Genomic DNA, 17,476 nt, shown 5'->3' on the forward strand with positions numbered 1-17,476 from the left:
GCTCCCTGCCCTCGGATGCCCTTTGCAGATGGCGGGGACAATAGAGGAGGAAAAAGTGGGACCATTGAGGAAGAGGCTCCTCAACCCAGGAGGGGGGGGAGCATCAGGAGCAGGATCAGAGAGGCTGCGCCTCAATTGTGCCAGGGAGAATTTCGCGAGTGGGGCGGGAGGATTGCCTGGAAAGGCTCCCCAAAGGTTGTTCCCTTGCCCTCCAAGCCGTAAAGGTTTTTCCAGGAATCCAATGGTCTGTTGTCCTCGAGTTTCCCAGCCTGGCTGGGCTGCCCAGGCAGGAATTCCTCCCGCCCCCCAAGACTTGAGGCATGAAGTCCCACTGGCCACGTTGCCAAACCCTCCTTACCCCTGAGGTGGAAGTGGTGACCCTATCATGGGAGCTTTCCCGCTCGATTCGTCTCTGTGCCACTTGGGTCCTGACCGGAGGAAGAAGGTGAGACATGAAAGAACATCCAGCTACCTCTGCCTCCCCTTTCCAAGACCAGCCAGTCAGTCAGTCGGCCTTTTTTTCCCCTGCAAGCCCCTTGTGGGCAGGCAGCGGTCTTGGGCTCCTGCAGACTCTTGTGGCCTGTCAATGGTGCCCCGCCGAGTCTGGGTTTTGGGAGAAGGACTCGGTACCTGGCAGGTGGCACAGGAAGGTCTTCCACCGTGTTCCTCGCACAACATGAAAACGGACAGCTTTTCAAGATGTTCTGTATGGAGAGGGGAGCAGAGAAAGTGACTTGAGCCAGGGGGAGAGGTTCGAGGCCCGTGACTTTCTCCCCCTTCCCAGTTTCTTGGGGGCCCTGCGGGCCTCGCTTACTCTGAATAGCCTCCGTAGCGCCATAGCAGAGGCTGGATGGCTCTGCAGGGAAAGGGATTCGTGGTGCAACGATTAGCAACCAGCAAGCGAGGTCCAGAGTAGTGTCTGCAAGCTGGCAGGCAAAGGCACAATGGGAATGAGCAGCCTGGGGGTTGGCCTGTGGCTTTAAAGGTTTGCTGAGTCTTGTTCCCTTGGCAACCGGGAAAACATCCCCATTGGCCACCTTTTGTACCTACCCAAGAATGGCTGCTGTCTGGTGGCCAGGAGTGGCCGGGCAGCCCAGTGGCTGACTCTCTTGGTGGCCTTTGGCCTCTGCCTTTCGTGTGGCAAGCTGTCTGTTCGTGTGCAGCGCAAAAGCACAATCACGCGTGGCACAAAGCACAGAAAGGGGCCAGAGATGCCGCCTTGCTTCTCTGCTGGGCCTCTTGGGCAATCTGACCTTCCTTTCCCCTTCGGGCCAGCACAGCCTGCTATCTCTTGCCCACCACTTAGCGGGGTCCGAGTCCTGTCTGCTCAGGGGAGAATTCTCTTCTTTTTCCCTGCGCGGGGGCCTGGGGTTGAACAGTTTGGGGGGGCATACAAGAGGAACAGGGCGGCCTCTCTCATGTCATTCAAAGCCACCTCCCCTCTCCGCCAGCCAGCCTGGATGTTGGTGGTGATGTATGAAGCCCAAGAAGGCCACCAGTGGCTCATCTGAGATGCAGAGTAATGGCAGGAGTGGGGGCTGCCATGACAAAAGCTGCCATCCTCTCTCTTCCATGACTCAAAGCCTGCTGCATCTGCCTGTTCTGGCCTGTCTGCCTCTCCTTTCAAAAGAAGCCTAACAAGAAATAGAAATAAACGACCAGGAGGTTTCCCCATTTGAGATGAGAGATTTACAGTATGCATTTGAAACTAATAAGTCCTTGGCCAGCAGGGTTGCCCCTGTTCTGGTCCTACCAGAGGTCATCCACTACTTCAATCAATGCTGCCTCAGCACTAGAGCTGGGCCTGAAAGCTAGACAAAAAGGGCCCAGATAATCCAATGCTCCCGGGGCCTTCTGGAATGCAGGCCCACCACCTTCTCCAGCATTGTAACGATTGCCCTACTCAAATAAAAAGCTCAAACTCCAAGTCTAAGTTTAAGGTCTGGTTTATTTAGAATTTGGTGCAAACAGAAAGAAAGCTGAGAATGAGAAAAGCGCGCCTAAACTCAAACTAAATAGCTCCGTTTCCAACAACGATCCCGCCCCCCACATATAGAACAATCCCACGTTCCCAGGTACTCCTAACGAGCTCTGCTGATCAACGGGCAAAAAGACCTTGACATTTAAGAGATAACCCAAAGACATTCCTTCCTGGCACAGCCCTACACATCTCCCCGTACAAGGTTTATCAGCAGCACCCTGCCAGCCAGGAACACCCATCAACACTCTGGCATGCGAACTGTTACGATGGAGCGAACATCGCAACGGTGATCATGACATACTGCCCCCCCGACAAAAATCAGGCAGAAGGTTTAGAAGGGTAGGCAACATGAAAAGCGTGGATTAAATCAGGTGCGAGGACATCACGCGCAGCGACCCTTTCAGGATGGGGAAAATGCTTCCAGCGAACTAAATAGTGAAGAGACCCCTGAAGCCTGCGAGAGTCGAGAATCTCCTTGACCTCGAAGTGCTGCTGGCCGTCAATCATGACAGGCGGAGGGGGAGGAGGTCATGGATGCCAACGAGAGGAGTCCTGGGCAGGCTTGAGCAAGCTGCAGTGAAAAACAGGGTGCAAACGCTTGAAATTATGAGGCAGATCCAAACGAACAGTGACAGGATTGATAATAGCAGTAACAGGAAAGGGACCAATAAACTTAGGGGCCAGCTTCTTAGAAGGCTGAGGAGACTTGATAAATCTGGTAGAGAGATAGACCAGGTCCCCAACGCGAAAAGACGGCTGTTGGCGGCGATGCCGGTCAGCATGGAGCTTATAGGAAGCCTGGGCATCTTGTCGAGCGGTTTTAATGAAGGGCCAGGAATCAGCAAGCCAAGAACCCCAGTCACAGGCCGCCACAGCCGGGCCAGGAGGTTGGGGAAACTCAGGGATTGGCACAAAATCCCACCCTGAAACAACCCGAAAGGGGGGTTGACCAGTGCTTTGGTGCACTGCGTTATTGTAAGCGACCTCAGCAAAAGGGAGCAAATCAACCCAGTCATGCTGGTGATAATTGATGTAAGAGTGAAGAAATTGCTCTAGGGTGCCATTAAGGACCTCCGTAGATCCGTCAGTCTGGGGATGCCAAGAGGTTGACAATGCCTGTTCGGTGCCAATGAGTTTCAAAACAGCCCGCCAAAAGCGCGAGGTAAATTGTGTGCCCCTACCAGTCACCAAACGAGAGGGGCAGCCGTGGGGGTGGTAGACGTGCACCAAAAAGAGTTTCGCCAGCTGTTGAGCCGATGGAATGGACGCACAGGGAACAAAGTGGGCCTGCTTAGAAAAATAGTCTTTGACCACCCAAATGACAGTCTTCTTCTGACTGGGAGGCAAGTCCACAATAAAATCCATGGAGATTTCTTCCCAAGGGTGAGAAGGGTCAGCCACAGGCTGCAATAGCCCCTGGGGTTTACCTGACAGTCGCTTAGACATAGCGCAGACAGGGCAGGAAGCGACATAAGCCTTGACATCCTTTCTCAAGGAGGGCCACCAACATTGCAGCCAAACCAAATGGAGGGATTTGAGAAAACCAAAATGACCAGCTTGTTTGCTGTCATGAGAACAGGCAAGTATTGTAGCTCGTTGAGAGTCAGGCACATATCAACGCCCCCCCACCCAAGCTAGGTCGTGCTCAAGGGAAACCTTGTCAGGGTTAGCCAGAAGCCAGGGATCAGACTTCAATGCTGAGACAAAAGTTGCCCGCAACCCACCAGGCATTTGGGGATGCCTGCGGGCACGAGAGCGCTGCACCGGAGCCGTTTGCGAGGAGGGAGGGGGCTGCCCCCGAGCGCGGCTCCTGGGGACAGCGACCAAACCCAATTGTGGCTCCGTGAGCACAGTCCCAATAACATCGGAGATAGGCTCTGCATCCTGTGGCAAGCGGGAAAGTGCATCAGCCAAAAAATTCTTCTTGCCCGGGATAAACTTAAGTTAAAAATTAAAACGGCTAAAAAACTGAGCCCGGCGTATCTGTTTTGGGCTGAGATGCCTGGGCGTGCGGAGCGCTTCTAGGTTGCGGTGATCCGTCCAAACCTCAAAAGGGGAGGTAGCCCCCTCCAAAAGGTGACGCCAAGCTTCCAACGCAGCTTTAACCGCAAAAGCCTCCTTTTCCCAAACATGCCAGCATCTCTCCGTTTCAGAAAACTTACGGGAGAGATAGGCACAAGGCTTCAAAAGCCCAGCAGAATCCTTCTGCAACAAAATAGCTCCAATAGAAAAATCAGAAGCATCAACTTGAACAACGGAAGGCCGCTCAGGGTCAGGGTGGGATAGAATGGGCTCCGCTGTAAAAAGGGTTTTAACTGATCAAAGGCAGCCTGACAGGCAGGAGTCCAATTGAGCACGGCCCCCGGGTTTTTCACTTTGCGCGTCTCCCCGACCCCTTTGGTGCGCAATAAATCAGTCAGGGGCAGAGCAATCTCCGCAAACCCCTGGACAAAGGATCTGTAAAAGTTAGCGAACCCCAAAAAACTTTGAAGTTGGCGACGGGTGCGTGGGCGCTCCCAGTTGAGAACCGCCTGCACCTTCACAGGATCCATTTCAATGCCTTGGTCAGAAACCCTGTAGCCCAAGGAATCTAAGCGAGACTTATGGAATTCACATTTAGAAAGCTTAGCGTACAGCTCAGCGTTCCGGAGCTTGGTGAGAACCTGTGTAAGGAGCTTTTCGTGCTCCTTCTCCATTTTGGTGTAGATGAGAACATCATCCAAATAAACCAACACGCCCTTAAACAAATGTTCATGTAACACCTCATTAATGAGTTGCATAAAAACCCCTGGGGCCCCTGCAAGGCCAAAAGGAAGAACCTTATATTGAAACGAACCCAAGGGGCAATTAAAAGCAGTTTTCCATTCATCCCCCTCCCGAATGCGAATGCGGTAGTATGCCTCGCGAAGGTCAAGCTTGGAAAAAATTCTACCAGTGGACAAATGAGCTAACATGTCTTTTACGAGAGGCAGAGGGTACTTGTTTGAGAGGGAGGCGGAATTTAACCCCCGATAGTCCATGCACAGTCTTAGGGTGCCATCCTTTTTCTCACGGAATAAAACGGAAGCCCCAACCGGGGAGTTAGCCGGTTCAATAAAACCCCTAGCCAGGTTTTTATCAATGAACTCCCGTAACGCCTCAAGTTCTTTCTTGGTCATAGGATAAATCTTCGGCTTGGGTAAGGGAACGTCGGGAAGAAGTTCAATGGCAGAGTTAGTCTTGCGATGGGGGGGGGGCAACTGGTCAGCCTCCTCCTCCCCGAAGACGTCAGCAAAGTCCAAGTACCTTGCCGGCAGTCCCTCCAGGGGGGGAGCGGGAGCTTGCGAGTCAACAATTTCAGCCCTCCCCGCAGCCAAAGTTAGGGATCTCCCCACAACGGGAGCTTGGTAGAAACCATCCTCAAACGTTAGAGTACGGGTTTTCCAATTAACGTAAGGGTTGTGCTCGGTTAGCCAGGGGATCCCCAAAACAACCAAAGGATTGCCCACTGGGGTAACTATGAACTGGATCAGTTCGATGTGTGTGCCCATTTGCAGCGTAACCTCCCCAGTAAACTGGGTGGCTGGACCTCCTCCCACCGTGGAACCATCGAGCTGCTGAAAAATCAGCGGTTTAGGGAGAGGGGAGCAGGGCAAGACCAAAGCAGCGACCAGGTCGGGATGGATTAAACATCTGGAACACCCTGAATCGACCAAAGCCCACACGTCGACGGTCTTGGATCGATAGGTCAACTGGATTTTTACAGCTAGGATGGGGCAATCAGCACTCACCATGTTGGTATCGCGCCCATTCTCCACCACCTGCCCAGCGGCGCTGTTTAAGGCAGGTGGAAGGCGTTTCCCGCCGGCTGCTCCAGGGCGACCAAAGCGTCTCCTGTAAAGTATAGCTCATCCTCTTCGTCCACGGGCGCCAGCACCCCCGCCAGCCGGCTAGGGGGGTTAGGTGCCTTTTGGGGTACCTTTTGGGTTGGTTTAGAGGGGCGATCCGCTGCCTTAGCTTTTTGACAGTCCGCTGAGTGGTGGCCTGGTTTGCCACACTTGATGCACTGGCCCCGGGTGAAACGGCGTTGCCTTTCCTCAGCCCAGCTGGAGTCCGACTGCATCCTCGGCCCCTTCGCACTGCAGGGCGGCTTGTCTCCTTTTGTAGCTCGCATAAAGGTGCGCTGGGCACGCTCAGCCTTCCCGGCCAGACAGATCCAATCATGCAGGGAGTCTGGATCGTCTCTGCGCAGTGCCCATCGCAACACCTCCCAATTGAAGCCATCCTTAAATTTCTCGATCAAGGTAGCCTCCGACCATTCGGGAACTTTCCCTGCCAAAACTTTAAATTCAAGGGCATAATCAGCAACCAATTTTTGTCCCTGAACCAGTTCATTCAGAGCATCCTTAGCCCTTTCCTTAGCCAGGGGATCCTCAAAATACCGTTTCAAAGCGGCTAGAAAGGAATCAAATGCGGTCAGCGCTGGGGCTCTTGATTCGCATAACTGGACATACCAGTCAGCTGCTCTGCCCTTCAGTTTAGTGGCAATAGCTGTAATTTTAGTCCCTTCTGAGCTAAAACAATGTCCATATTGTTGGATATAGTTCATCGCATTGTTGAGGAAGAATGACAAGTTTGTGGGGTCACCATCAAACTTCACTGAAAAGTCCTTGGCTACCCCGCCGCTCGGAGGCACCCCAACCGGTGGACGAGCCGGGGTAACTACCACCGGAGTGGAACCACGGAGAGCTGGGGAAAAGTCCCTTGGCCGGCCCCTTCCCCTCGGAGCTGGCGATGGGGTTGGTGGGACGCTGGGACCCCTTGCTGCCCCCGGACCACCAACAACCTTTACCAGGTCACTCACTGCGGTTGAAAGTGAGCGTAGCATGTACTCCATGGATTCGATCTTGGATTCAAGGACTCTGATCCTATCTGACGTGGTAGAGTCCTCCAGCCCCGGCCCTTCAGGTCGCTGACTTCCCGACACTTTTGTGGACTCTCTTTCAGGAGTCAGTGGGCATCGCAGTTTCCATGTGGTGCGAGACGTCCCCGGCCGGGGGTCTGCCAGGGCACCCCACAGGAACTGTTGGTGTTCGGCGAGCCCTTCGTCCGTCGGTTCCCTCTCCTCCGGGCTAGAGGTTGGATCTCTGGAATGGGGTGCAGGGTGGGATGGGAGGGGGCCCGAGTCCCTGCTCAGGAACGCCGTCTCCAACAGCTGTCTGGTTGCCCCCCAAATCCCGTCGACTCCTTCCCCAATTCTGCCATCGCTAACTTCTTCTCTCTCAAGAAAAATTCCTTGGTAGAGACTAGCGAGGTTTGTTCATGGAATGATTCTCAGCTTTATGTAACGACTGCCCTACTCAAATAAAAAGCTCAGACTCCAAATCGAAGTTTAAGGTCTGGTTTATTTAGAATAAGGTGCAAACAGAAAGAAAGCAGAGAATGAGAAAAGCGCACCTAAACTCAAACTAAATAGCTCCGTTTCCAACAACGATCCCCCCCCCCCCCTGCATATAGAACAATCCCACAGTCCCAGGTACTCCTAACGAGCTCTGCTGATCAACGGGCAAAAAGACCTTGACATTTAAGAGATAACCCAAAGACATTCCTTCCTGGCACAGCCCTACACATCTCCCCGTACAAGGTTTATCAGCAGCACCCTCCCAGCCAGGAACATCCATCAACACTCTGGCATGCGAAGCGTTACGATGGAGTGAACATCGCAACGGTGATCATGAGAACCATCTTATCAAAATGGAAAGGTTGGAGATAGATTGGATGTTTGGGGGGGCATACAAGAGGGACAGGGCAGCCTCTCTCATGTCATTCAAAGCCACCTCCCCTCTCCGCCAGCCAGCCTGGACGTTGGTGGTGATGTAAGAAGCCCAAGAAGGCCACCAGTGGCTCATCTGAGATGCAGAGTAATGCAGGAGTGGGGGCTGCCATGACAAAAGCTGCCATCCTCTCTCTTCCATGACTCAAAGCCTGCTGCATCCGCCTGTTCTGGCCTGTCTGCCTCTCCTTTCAAAAGAAGCCTAACAAGAAATAGAAATAAATAACCAGGAGGTTTCCCCATTTGAGATGAGAGATTTACAGTATGCATTTGAAACTAATAAGTCCTTGGCCAGCAGGGTTGCCCCTGTTCTGGTCCTACCAGAGGTCATCCACTACTTCAATCAATGCTGCCTCAGCACTAGAGCTGGGCCTGAAAGCTAGACAAAAAGGGCCCAGATAATCCAATGCTCCCGGGGCCTTCTGGAATGCAGGCCCACCACCTTCTCCACCATCTTACCAAAATGGAAAGGTTGGAGATAGATTGGATGTTATTGTATGATTCCTATATAAAATACTCCTTCCAGAAATCAGTTTGGCCACATTTTGGCTTGTATGGCACAACCAAAGCCCAGTTTTACCCCAAGCGTGTTCCCATCAGGCCTGTATCACCCCATGAAGGAGGAACGTCTAATTCTCTACGCACTTAAGTCCTTCAGGCACTCTTGGGTCAAACTATTATAAACACTTGAATTAAGCCTTATTTTTTGACAAGTTTTTTAACAAAGAGACCATAGGTGCCAGGCCAACATTTACCAAAGCTGTTTTACAATACTTTTTCTGAAATCAGAAGGCAACCAGGTGAGAAATGCCATTTGTCTTGCGCCAGCATCTTTCCTGTGACATAATTACAGTTGTATGAACAATAAAATGACTACTGCTGCTGCTTCCTGCTTGCATCTGTAGAGCGCTTTCCCACTCTTCTAGCCTCCTTTTGTTGCCTTAAGAAACTAGCCAGCCATCAGGGAGTATCGCCAACAACTCTGAGACAGCCGAGTTCTGCCAATGATCGGGGGGCCTTCCCAGGAGAGGCCAGTGTTGGGACTAGCTATGCCAACTGCAGAACTGAATATGTGAAACCGTTTCTTTCTCACAGAAGGCCTTCTGCTGACCATTATTGTGCAATAACAGTGTGGTTGTAAAACAACATTTGTAGTGAGAAGGCATCCTAGCACCAAACCCAAGGCAAAGGTGTTAAGAGAACTAAAAGGCAAACAAACAAACAAACAAACAAACAAACAAGTCAATCTGTTCACATGTAATTGAAAGAAGGAAATTGGCACACAGTTTCAGTATCTAAAGGGTAATCATCCAAATGCAAACCTGCTCGGGCTGATTCATTGACTTCAGTGCCATCTGTGTGCTTGTGAAAAGAAATGGTGAGTACGCACCTTTCATATAAAAGGAAGAAATGAAGCTGCTTGTCATGTTCACCGTTCCGGTGTTTGTCTACATCGTAACGGTTCGCTTGCTAAGGTGCTGATAGGTGTTCGGGCTGGGAGGGTGCTGCTGAGAGCCTTGTACAGGAGACGCGCTGGACTGTGCCAGGAGGAATGTCTTTAGGCTATCTCTGAAATGTCAAGGTCTTTTTGCCCCTTGATCAGCAGAGCTCGTTAGGAGCACCTGGGAATGTGGGGCGAACTGTATGTGAGGGAGGGGGTGGGGTGTTGTTTGCAAAGACGCTATTTAGTTTGAGTTTAGGCGCGCTTTTCTCATTCTCAGCTTTTTAGCTGTTTGCACTCTTTTCTAAATAAATCCAGAACCTGAATTGACATTTTGAGTCTGAGAGTTTTATTTAGAGTAAGGCAATCATCACACTGCTATCTAGTGATAGGAAGTAGTCTTGAGTGTCTGCTTTTTCATACCAAATCTAAAGGGCATTGGAGGTGCTGCAGAGAACAACTTTTAGTGGTTGAGTGGTATTAACCAACTACAATGTTGACATTTTCTGTACAGTTTAGGGTGCTCCAAGCCAGTCTTACTAGTGGGAATCTTCTTGTGCATGGGGCAAAGGAGGCCATCTTTTACTATCAGCAAGTAGCCACGACTAGAGAAATTGCCTGGCAGACCAGAAAGGAAACCAGAGCACCAATGCATTCTTTGGAAGGGAAGGACTGAGCGAGAATGTGACCTGAGACCTTCGGGCTTCACTCTGGCCTTAGTTCACTTGAATAGCTCTGAGGCCCCTTCGAGTTGGGTGCCTGGCTTTGAAGAACACCACAGAAGGAAATTTGGGGGACCAACAGGAACACTGTGAGAGACTCCTCCTAATCTTTTTGAAGGTGCCAAGATTGTTGCCGAAGGCACCAAAACGTGCTCCGCCATGGATGAGAGCATAATGGCTCCCTTCACCTCCCAGTGCTCAAACCCATGAGAAACCGCTGTCCTGGGGTCTCCTCGCATGGAGCAGCCATCCAGAGCAGAAGTGGGTGATCTCCCATCCTCTCCTTATCCGGAGAGGTTCTGTGGGACCGGACTACTCGCTGGTCCTTCCTGTCCGGTCCCGGCCCATGGAAATCACTGACACGCAGGTAAGTTTTATAGATTTACTAAAAAGGCTTTTAAACAGAACTCTAGTGGCAAAAAGCTTTGACCAAACAATCGTACTCCCTCACACCCAAAATATCCAGCCCACCAAAGCTCAACCAGCTTAACTTAGAGGCTCTTTCAGCTGAATCCCCTCAGGCTGATGACTCTTCTGTAACTCCTCGTCATCTTCCAAGGAGTCTGAGCTGGCCATGACACTATCCCCCACCTCAGGGCCCTCCTCTCCTGCAGATTGAGGCCTGGGCTTCTCCAGGTACTGTTAATGGAACAGGTGTGTGAGGCAGGGAGCATAAACATCATCATCTTCCCAGGAACGCTGCTATGGTCCATAGCCCTTCCAATCCACCAGATACTGGAGGTGGTCCCGAAGGACCCGTGAGTTCAGAATGTGGGCTACCTCATATTCAGGTTCCCTTTCCACCACAATGGGTGGTGGGGCCAGTGTGGAGGAACAATGAGGGTTGGGAGGTGCAGCAGGAACCAACAAAGAACAATGGAATACAGGATGAACACAGAAACTGGAGGGTAGCTTAAGCCAGAAAGCAACTGGGTTGATGACAGCTTCCACTTGGAATGGTCCCAGGAAGCGGTGATCCAATTTCTTTGGCGGCTGACGAGTAGCAAGCTTCTTAAATGAAACACACACTAAGTCCCCCATGGCTATCAGTAGACCTGCCTGGCAGTGATGCTCAGCAAACCATTTATAATCATCCTTGGCCTTTTGTAACTGATCTTGGAGAACTTGATGAGTTGCTTGCAGTTCCCACAAGAGCTGATCCAAGGCTGGAACAGAAGAAGCTGGTGAACTCAGTGGAAAGAATAGGAGGTGCAAGCTACAGTTAGCCATGAATGGCATCATTTAGCTGGCGGTATGCCGAGCACTGTTATAAGCAAACTCTGGCTGTGCTAGGAGGTCTACCCAGTTGTCTTGCTGGTAGGTAAAAAAACATCTGAGATATTGCTCCAGAATCTGATTCACCTGTTCCATCTGTCTCTCCAAATCCAGATGATACACAGAAGATAAGTTGATCTCAATCTCTAGACCTTAGGAAAGTTCTTGCCAAAACTTAGCAATGAATTGTGGGCCACGATCTGAAACCGTGGTCAGGTAAACCATGTCAACGGTAGATACAGGTAATCCTCGCTTATAGATTGGTCACTGAACAACCATTCAACATTATGATAGCCTTGGAAAGGGTGCTTTACATGCCTGTTAAGCACTTCTGGCCATCATAAAACATCTCACACACACGCACACACGCACACACACACACACACCATGGTCATGTCATTGTATTTTGGGTCCTTGGCAACTGGCTCTCATTTACAATCAGTTGCCAAGTGCCCCTCGATCACGTCATCACCGTTTTCAATCTTCTCTGCTGGCTGCCCCAGAAAGTCAATGGGGAAGCCGACAAGGAAGGTTGGAAGTGGAGGGAACGAAGGGGACAGAGAGGATGGGAAACCTTTGGCAGGCTGTAGGAACGAAGCCCAAGTCCTGAAGATTTGAGCTTCGCTCCTGAAGCCACACAAAGGAGTTCATGGGGGGAGGAGAGGGGACATGGTTCAGCAGGTTACAGGAACGGAGCCCAAATCCTGAAGATTTGAGCTTTGCTCCTGCAGCCCTACGAAGGAGTTCCCCTCCATGCGGGGAGGGGAGGGGACATGGGTGGACAGGCTGCAGGAACGAAGCCCAAATCCTGAAGATTTGAGCTTCGCTCCTGCAGCCCCACGGAGTTCCCCTCCATGCAGGGAGGGGAGAGGACACCCTTTGGCAGGCTGCAGGAACAGAGCCCAAATCCTGGAGATTTGAGCTTTGCTCCTGCAGCCCCACGAAGGAGTGCCCCTCCATGTGGGGAGGGGAGGGGACAGCCTTAGTCAGGCTGCAGGAACAGAGCCCAAATCCTGGAGATTTGAGCTTTGCTCCTGCAGCCCCACGAAGGAGTTCCCCTCCATGTGGGGAGGGGAGGGGACACCCTTTGTCAGGCTGCAGGAACAGAGCCCAAATCCTGGAGATTTGAGCTTTGCTCCTGCAGCCCCACGAAGGAGTGCCCCTCCATGTGGGGAGGGGAGGGGACACCCTTTGTCAGGCTGCAGGAACAGAGCCCAAATCCTGGAGATTTGAGCTTTGCTCCTGCAGCCCCACGAAGGAGTGCCCCTCCATGTGGGGAGGGGAGGGGACACCCTTTGTCAGGCTGCAGGAACAGAGCCCAAATCCTGGAGATTTGAGCTTCGCTCCTGCAGTGCCACCATGGATTTATCTTCCCCTCCATCCCCTCTGCTTCCAACCTATGCTGTCACCTTCCCCACTGACTTTCTGGGGAAGCCGGCAGAGAAGATTGCAAGTGGCGATCACATGATCGTGGGGCACTTGGCAACTGGTCATAAATGCAAGCCGGTTGTTAAGCACCCGCTATACAATCACATGACCAGCGGCGGGATGTTTTATGGTGGCTGGAAGTGCTTAACAGGCATGTAAAGCACCCTTTCCAAGGCTATTGCAACTTTGAATGGTCCTTAAGTGAGAGATCATTAAGCGAGGACTACCTGTATATACCGTTTACATGGTTTACCTGACCACTAGTTCTGTTAGGATGTTGTAAGTTTCCATTAGGACTACGCACATGGGAACAAGGTGGTTGAATGCTGGCCAGCTTGTAGTAGCACCACCACTATGGCCACATCAGAAGCATCAGTTTCTACAATGAAGGGTTGTGCAGGGACTGGACGCCACAGGATGGGTTCTGATGCACAAGCTGTCTTTAAGGCTTCAAAAGCCTGTTGTGTATCTTCATCCAAAACGAAAGGTGTTTTCTTTCACAATAGGTGAGTCAAAGGCCAGTATAAAAGTTCTATAATAATTGACGAAGACCAGCAAACCCGGAACATCCTTCGTTCTGCGTGGTGGTTGCCAAGTCAGAAGTGCTTTCACTTTATCAGGATCCATGGTGACGCCATCCGAAGAAATGCGCTGACCCAAGAAATCAATAGTCTTCTTCTCAAATTCACATGTGTCAAGTTTGGCAAAAATGATTTTCCCTGAGGCACTGTAATACCATACTGACATACTTCTCATGGTCAGAGAGAGAAGAGAAGAGGAGAATGTGTATTCAAAGTGGCCATAGCGGGTGCGAAAGGAGGTCTTCTATTCCTCACCACTCTGGATATGCACTAGGTTGTAAGCTCCACAGAGGTCGAGCTTGGTAAAAACTTTGGGGCCATGTAACCTCTCTAAGAGCTCGGAAAGGAGAGGCGGGGGGTAGCGATTCCTGATGGTGATCTGGTTTAGCAGCTGGTAGTCATTACACATCCTGAGCTCCCCTGATTTTTTTCTTGACAACCAAGGCAGGAGCAGCTGCAGGTGAGGAAGAAGCCCTTAGAAACCTCCTCTTCAGATTTTTCTCAATGAAGTCCTGCAACGTTGATCACTCTGGCTCTGAAAGTGGGTAAATCCAGGCGACTGGAATCTTGGCACCAGCCACCAGGTCAATGGGGCACTCAAGATTTCTGTTGCCACTTGGCTGGTAGTTATTTCCTCTCCTGGGGCAACTGGGGGTTCACCTTCCAAGGAATCCGAGCTGGCCTTGACACTTCAGTCTTAGTCGCAGTCGTCGTCTCTGCTGTTTTGGAGACGTCTTCGCTCGCCATTCTTCACCCAGAAGCTCGCACATATCAGCTGTTCTGATCACTAGACAGATGGCAAGAGACAAATGAGGGGAAGGGCCTTCACAGGCGCTCCCTGTGTCTGTTTCCCACTGGGTCAATTGTTAGTTAAATGACTCTCTCTCTCTCTCTCTCTCTCTCTCTCTCTCTCGTGCTTCCCTCTCTTCAAGATTGAGTTTATGTAGAAACTGGTTTTCTTAAAAAATAAAACCTAACTTTCACTTCAGATACAAAGAGTACCAGCTAGCATTCATTAATAGCTGGACTAAGCAAGCTATCTACATTCTATACAGCTATATTGTGAGCATTTCTTTTATTTCTTTAAAGGGTTGTTCTGCTACTTAATTACTCAGTATTCTTTTAGCACTCTCTTTACGTTCAGGAGGATATCCTCTTACAAGTGTTCCTGCTCAGTTCAATTCTACAACACTAGGGCTCCTGAGTGGGAAGCAGATGAGCTTTCTCATTTGCCCATAATGATTCCCATTGGCTATTTGAGATGCCAAATACCTCTTTTATACAAACAGGAAAATCAGGAGGGTGCATCTTCTTCTGGGCGGGTGACAAAAGCTGCCATCCTCTCTTCTCCATGGCTCAAAGCCTGCTGCATCTGGTCTCAAGTCCTTTGCCTGCTCTGGCCTGGCTCCTTCTCCTTTCAAAACCATCCCAACGACCGATACGAATGAAAGGTGCTCTAAAGTGAGAGAGGGAGAAAGGGCTCCGGTGAGCAGGGCGAGAGGAAACGGTCCCTGGGTCTTCTGATAGGAACCTGCGTGATCCCCCCTGTCCACTGGGAAGGGGGGAAGAGGACTCACCGTCCCAACGCGGGTGGATTTGCTCCTCGGCTCCAGGCCTGCCTCCCAATGGACTGACATACAGAGCAGCACTGATTTCTCTTCCTTCTCCACTCTTGGCAGTATTTCAACACCAATGCTCTTGACGATTTTTATAACATTTTTACTCTTTGGTCACTGATGAAGAAACAGAATGGAGCAAGCACAGGAGATAACTTAAGCGACATGGTCAAAAGGAGCATTTCTCTATTTCCTGAACAACTGTAATACATCAACAGCCAACTTAGGATGACTGTTACTACAGGGAAGGCAAGAAGCCCACTGGCCAATTCCAGCGGCATTTTATGGGCAAAATTCCTTCCCAGCCCCATCACCCGGCAACTGACTTTTGTGCATAGCAAGGGGATGGTATGGCACCCTAGCTGCCTTTCTCTGCGGTGCCGCAAGATGTTCCCTGGTGCGGGAGGAAGTGCTCAAATTCCTGAAAAGACACAGACGTATCAGGCAGTCGGTTTCTCTGCTCGCAAGCCTCGCCTCAAGCTTAACTGGGAGGAAGCCCGTCAGGGGACATTCCTCCCTCCATGGGAAGGTCCTCTGCTTTTGGCCCCACCCTAAGAGAGCCGACTCAGGCCACGGCAAGTCCCGTCCCATCAGAGGAAAACCCTGCCCCTCGTCCCCTGCTTTCCCTCCGTTAGCCTCCATCTGACACCTGGGCAGCTGCTGCCCAGCTTCCCTCACCGGTCCATCAGATGGAAAGGCCGCCACATTCGGGGGGGTATCGTTGCCGCCTACAGCCTGCTGCCAAGCGCCGGACGGCAGCCACCAGCCCATCTGCAGAGTGGAGGGAGAAGGCCTTTTCCACCAAAGCTTTCGTTCTCTGGGCGACTCGCCTGACTGCAGGGTCCTGGTCACCCAGAAGCTTTTCCAGATCTGCAAAGAAAAAATTTAGACCAGAGCATCAAAATGCATCCTGCACAATCCTTCGCTCCCTCCTTCCCTTCCCCACACTGCAAACCCAAAGCTGTTCCTCTTATCACTTTGCACAGCCATTACTTACAAGCAAGGTAGGTGGGAACTGTCCCTTCTGTGAGGAGGCTGCCATTCAGATGAAGCAGGTGACCTGTAGAGGAAAAGAGGGAGAAAAACACACCACTGTCTCTTTCAAAGCCCAATTCTCAACTGATTGCAGCCGTAACTCCAGAACTCCCCAGGCCTTTGATCCCAGGGGAAATGAGAAGCTCAGCAAGAGGACTACAGGCTCATGCCTTGCCTGGGCTAAAGGAAGGTCCATGGCCCAAGCAGGAAGTTTATGTCTATGGAAGCCTGCAGGGGGCCGTGCTTTTTTGGCTGAAACGTGGCTATTCCTGGGCAGGAGAAACCCTGAACCTGGGGGATGAGACCTCCCGCCTGATTGCCCACAAATAGGCTTCTCTTTCCATTACCAATGAACATGGCAGCCGTTCTCCTCACTGAAGCCGGCTTGCTCTTAAAGTACGAAAGGCAGGTGAACACCTCCATCCCCAACTGCCCCTCCGAGATGGGGAACCGAATCGAGGAGAAGAGGCAGAAGAGACAGAGGTGGGAGATCGCCAAGTGCTGCGTGCCCCACCCATGCCTCTCACTCTAGAGGGGAACGGGAGCCAGAGAAGGGCTCTTACCAGGCGCTTGGCGATTTGATGCAGAAGCTCCTGCAGGCTGTAAGTCCTCCCCGCCAGGAGGGTGCCCCCAAGGTGCCAATGGAGAGCCTCTGCCAGGTGCTGCAGGGTATCTTTTGCTGCCTTCAAGAACAGAGGAGAGAAAAAAGCTGGGGCCATTCTTCTACTGCTTTCCTCGGGTGAGTCAGCTAGCCAAGCTGCAACCCTCTTTTCCCAGGCAAGCTGGGCCCTCACCTTCGCCACCTTCTCCTCAACATCCTCCATGTGCATCGGCACCGCAATGAGGGTGTGGATGGCTGCTGTCCCCTCAAGATCTTTCCGGTGCTGCAGAAGAGGCCAGATATACTTCAAGGCTGCCCATCGAATGGTTGCTGCTTCCTGTGAAGGACCAAGGAAAAGACTTTTTTTTTCTTGTCCTGCAAGGAATGGGTCCCGTGTAGACTCCCAGTTAAGGTTTCCGTTAACTTTTTCCTCCTCTTCCAAGCAAGGAGGAGCTGAGGACTCACGTGGTGGAAGAGCGAGCAGTACTGGGCAGCCAAGGAGGTGTCCAAACATCCTCCTGTGTCTGGAGGCCGAGCTGCTCTGCCAAGTCCAAGAACTGCAAGGTGATGGCAGGGCTGGAACTGCAGAGCCCACCGAGGACAGCATGGCACAGCTCCTCGGGCCTCATGATCTGCAGAGGAAATGGGAGATTGGAAAAACTCTCCTCCAAGGAAAGAGAGAAGAGAAACCTAACCTTTTCTGATCACAGTTGGGTATCTTAGCTAGCAACCTACTCTCAGCTCTGAGAGAGATCGAAGTGAAGATGGAACGTGAGAGCAGCAAGCCATCCTCATCCCCAGGACTGAGTAAAAGGAAGATCTGCCACCTCCCCACGCGCTCCATCTTGCCTAGACTAGGGGGTTCGATCTCATCCTGGGGTAAGAAGGCCCACTGGCTAAATCTGTCCAGGCCAGCAACATTATTGCTGCAATTCTAAAGTGAAGGTGCTTCCTGGAAGGAAGCATCCTCTACAGTTGTGTCCG

Source organism: Candoia aspera, chromosome 2 (assembly GCF_035149785.1).
Source record: "Candoia aspera isolate rCanAsp1 chromosome 2, rCanAsp1.hap2, whole genome shotgun sequence".
NCBI lineage: Eukaryota > Metazoa > Chordata > Lepidosauria > Squamata > Boidae > Candoia > Candoia aspera.